Genomic DNA, 5,160 nt, shown 5'->3' with positions numbered 1-5,160 from the left:
GGACATATTGTCAGGAGGGACCAGTCACTGGAGTAGGATATCATGTTTGGTAAAGTGGAGGGTCAGAGAAAAAGAGGAAGACACCCAGCAAAATGGATTGGCAAATTTGCAGCATCAGTGGGCTCAAGCATGGCAATAATTGTGAGGTTGGCCCCGGACCAGGCAGTGTTTTGTTCTGTTGTGCATAGGGTCGCTATGAGTCGATACTGATTCAATGGCACCTAACAACAACAACAACAACATCATGCTGTTGATGTTGTTGTTGTTTGTTATTAAGCGCTGTTGCGTCAGCTCCGACTCATAGTGACCCTGTGTAGGATTTCTGATGAGCAGTTAGTGAGTTTGAACCACCAACCTTGCAGTTCAAACCAACCTTATGGTACCATGTACTTGCCTACAGCACCATGTTATTGTTGTTAAGTGCCATTGAGTCAGTTCTAACTCATTGCAACCATGTATGGAGTTTCTGAGGATTGGCTGGTGGGTTTGATCCACCGCTCTTATGACTCAAACTGACCTTGCAGTCAAATGTATTATCCTGCAGCCCCATGGTGGTGGTTATGTGCCATGGAGTTGGTTCCAATTCATAGCAACCCAGTATAGGATTTCTGAGACTATAAATCTACTGGGGCAGACAGCCTCATGTTTCTCCTTTGGCATCACTGGTAGTTTCAAACTTCTGACTGTGCGATTAGCAGCCTAACTTGTAACCACTACACTATAGCCCCATGTTGTTGTTGTTGTTGTTAAGTGCCATCAAGTCCATTCTGACCCATAGCAACCCTGTATATGGTTTCTGAAGAGCATCTGATGAATTTGAACCACCAGCCTTGCAGTTCCTAACTGAATTTACAGTCTAGTGCATTAACCCACAATATCACACCAGGACTCCTAAAATAGGTACCTAAAAATAGCTGCAAGGCAAGGATACATTTTCAAGAAACGATTCAGAGCAATATTCCATTCATCCCGTGGCACTGTAGGATCAGGACTGGACTGCGAACCACAAGGTCTGCAGTTCAAACCCACCAGCTGTGTTCCTAGAAAGCCATATACATGGTTGCCATGAGTCAGAACCAACTCGATGGCACTTAACAACAACAACCACAATCAGGCTGTTGGTGATGTAGGATAAGCATTGGGTTGCTTACCACAAGGTTGGCAGTTCAAATACCAGCAGCAAATACCACCGAGAAAGATGAGACTGTCTGCTTAGAAGAATTTTCAGTCTCTGAAACCCTAGCGAGGGTTGCTATGAGTGGACTTTACTGATGACAGTGAGTTTGGTTTGGGATTGGGTTATGGTTCTGTGGGTTAGAGGTTCGGTGCTAACCACAAGGCTGGCAATTCAAACCCACCAGCCATCTATGGGAAAAAGATGAGGCTTTCTGTTCCCATAAAGATTTACAACCTCAGAAACTCTGTAATCAGTTTTCTATGAGTTGGAATTGGCATGATAGCAGTGGGTTTATGTGTTTGTTTTAATTTCTCACTAGAGTATTAAAGCCACCACTTGTCTATCAGTTTGTTGTACTATATAGTGGCTTGCATGTTTCTGTAATGCTGGAAGCTATGCTATCTGTATTTTAAATACCTGAAGGGTCACTCATGGTGGACAGGTTTCAGCAAAAGTTCCAGAGTGATAGACATAGTAGGAAGAAGGAGAAGCAGACCACTTTTGAGTGGGTTAGCCACTGAAAGCCTTATGAATCACAGGAGAACATTGGCTGACATAGTGTTGGAAGATGAGCCTCTCAGATTGGAAGACATTCAAAATACTACTAGGGAAGAGCTGCCTCCTTAATATAGACTTGACTATAATGGCATGAGTGAACCAATGCTTTCAGGACCTTCGTTTGCTGATGGAGCACAATTCTAAATGAGAAGAAATAACTGCAAACATCCATTAATAATGGAATGTCTGGAGTATAAATCTAGGAAAATTGGAAGTCAGAAATTTAAAAGAACACCTTTTTAAAGACAATATCATCCTAGGCATTAATGAGCTGAAATGGACTGATGCCGGCCATTTTGAATCAATCATATGGTTTATTATGTCAGAAACAACAAATTGAATGGGAATTATATAAAATTCATTATCAAAAAGAACATTTCAAGATCTGTCTGGAAATACAATGCTGTCTGTGATAGGATAATGTCCATATGCCTGCAAGGACTATCACTTAATACCACTGTTATTCAAATTTATGTACCAACCACTAAAGCCAGTGATGATGAAGTTGAAGAATTCTACCAACTTTTTCAGTCTTAATTGATCAAACTTGCAATCAAGATATATTGATAATTACTGGTGATTGGAATGCAAAAGTTTGAAACAGTGAGTTTTAAGGATCAGTAATTAGAAAATATACCCTTGGAACTAGAAATGATGCTGGAGATCACGTGACAGATTTTGCAAGACCAATGACTTATTCAATGCCAACACCTTTCCTCAACAACATAAATGGCGACTATACCAGGTGGACCTCACCAGATGGAATATACAGGAATCATATTGACTACATCTGTGTAAAGAGACAGTGAAGAAGCTCAGTATCATCAGCTAAAACAAGGCCAGGGACTGACTGTGGAAAAGACCACTAATAGCTTATATGTAAGTTCAGACAGAGCAAAATAAAATTAAAACAAGTCCAAGAGAACCAAAATATGGCCTTAAGCATATCCCACCTGAATTTAGAGACCATCTCAAGAACAGATTTGCTGCATTAGACACTAATGACTGAAGACCAGAAGAATTGTGGGATAACATCAAGAGCATCATATAGGATGAAAGCAAAAAGTCATTTAAAAGACAGGAAAGAAAAAAAAGAACAAAATGGATATCAGAAGAGACTTAGAAACTTGCTCTTCTAGGTACAGTAGCAAAAACAACTGGACGAAATGATGAAAAAGAGGAAGATTCCTAATGAGGTGGATTAGCACAGTGGCAGCAACCATGGACTCAAACATAACAATCTTTAAGATGATGCTGCATCAGACAGCATTTCATTCTTTGGTGCATAGGGTCACTATGAGTTGAAACCTCAATTTTACAGTGAGGTGCAAAATCCATTTGAAAATTGTAGTCTTTGATCTTTACCCATAAGTATTTAAAGTCCCCAGCAAGCAAGGTTATGCCCTCTTGCATAATATTGCATGTTAATGAATCCCTCTGATCTTGATGAATACATCACCAGCACCTAACTTCAACTAGTAGCTCCCTATGTGGTCTCTGTGACTCTAGTCTGTTTTACTTTTGTCCATTTTGCATGTTTTCATCACTCAAGTGTGTTTACATTATGTTGTTGTTATTGTTAAGTGCCTTCACATCTGTTCCAACTCAGAGTAACCCTATATAGGGTTTCCAAGGAAGCGGCTGGTGAGTTTGAACCACCAACCTGTGGTTCAAACCAACCTTGTGATGCAGTGCTTTATCTTACAGAGCCACACCAGGACTGCATTTTCCATATTTCTATCGTTCAAGTGTATTTATGTTATGTTGTTGTTGTTGTTAAGTACCATGGAGTTGGTTCCGACTCATAGTGACCCTGCACAGGGTTTCTGAGGCTGTAAATCTTTATGTGAGCAGAAAGCCTCATCTTTCTCCCATGGAATGGCTGGTAGTTTCAAACTGCCGACCTTGAGGTTAGCATCCTGATTCGTAACCGCTACGCTACACTCTGCTTTAAAACCTCCAGTATTCCTCATTACTCACATACTCAAGAGTACAGTCCTGGCTTGGTGAGTCTGTCTTCCCAGCAGCCTCTCATGGCAGAGTCCAGTTACACTGGTTTACCCAGTGCCGCTTGGTGGTGGGACAAGCATTAACTTTGAAGTTGGGAGTTTGTTATCAAATATTCCTTTTACCTCCTCATAGCTGTGAAACTTGAACCATTTATTTAAAATGAGAAAAAGAATAGAATCTATGTGGATTCTTAGGAGGATTAAACTAGATAGTGTAGGTAAAGAACTTGGTATCAGAGCAGGCATTAAGGAAACAGCCACACAAGGACTTAGTGCCTTCTCCCCTTGCAATTTTTTAACATGTACCCTTTTCTGCCTAGAATGCTCTTTCATGCCACTCCCCCACACCCTAAATGCTCTGACCAATGTCTGTTCATTCTGTTCATGTTTTGCACTTCTACTCAAATGTCATTGCCATAAGAATAGAAGAACTAGATGGTACCTGGCTAGCACTGCCAACTTCTCTGAAAGGGACCACATTAGAAGATAAAGCAGGAGAAAGATGTAGAACAAAACTCAAATCATAAAAAAGACTAGTCTTATTGGTCAGCTAGAGACTGGTGGAACCCTTGAAACTATCATCCCTAGTCTCTCACCCCCATGACTCAATAGCTAAGCAAACAGTAGGTCTGTAAGGAGACAGTAATGCAAGGGAGGTATACATACCTTAGAATCATCTAACCAAACAATAGGTCTGTAAGTAGATAGTAACCCAAGAGAGGTATACACACCTTAGAATCATCAACCATTTGATATCCAAAGGGCAGCATTTACCCAAGGACAAAGTTCAGAAGAGTTAGGAAAGAAAGAAGAGTGGAAACAGGGAGGAAGTGAGACAAGTAATGTTGTACAGTGGGGATTGCAATCAGTGACAAGAAATAAAATAGGTGTGAATTGTTTAATGGAAATTCACAATTCCCATTAATTCATGGCTTATGAAGTTTTACAAAGGAGAAAAATACATCATTGTCTTAGGCTTTTGTATCCTTCTCACAAGAAAGATTTCTGCATGTCAATTTGTACTTATTTAACATTATATTAAATATTATAAATATGGTTAAAGGAAAATATAATAACAAATACTGATTATAACTGAAATTTCAGGAAATCAATGTCATTATATTAAATATTATAAATGTGGTTAAAGGAAAATATAATAACAAATACTGATTATAACTGAAATTTCAGGAAATCAATGTCATTTGTTAAAACTTTAAATTACATACTTAAATAGTAAGTTGATTAAGAGACAGGAGACCTAACACCAGCTTGCTTAGTGGCTTTTTTTTCCCGTGAAATGTCAATAAAAAAACAACCTGTTTTTCATCTCTCTTATTCTGTTACCTTCTTTCTATTATATTGTTCTTGTTGTTGTTAAGTGCCGTTGATTCGGTTCTGACCCATAGTGACCCTGTA

General features: G+C 39.3%; 1 protein-coding gene across 1 annotated transcript in view; it reads left to right on the top strand.

The window, feature by feature from the left end:
- FRAS1 (Fraser syndrome 1) overlaps nt 1-5,160 on the top strand; it is a 797,189-nt gene that overhangs the window by 788,303 nt on the left and 3,726 nt on the right. The gene's annotated exons all lie outside the window — the stretch shown is intronic.

This window comes from Chrysochloris asiatica, unplaced genomic scaffold, assembly GCF_000296735.1.
Source record: "Chrysochloris asiatica unplaced genomic scaffold, ChrAsi1.0 scaffold00214, whole genome shotgun sequence".
NCBI classification, from domain to species: domain Eukaryota; kingdom Metazoa; phylum Chordata; class Mammalia; order Afrosoricida; family Chrysochloridae; genus Chrysochloris; species Chrysochloris asiatica.
This window is presented reverse-complemented; position numbering and strand designations above follow the sequence as displayed.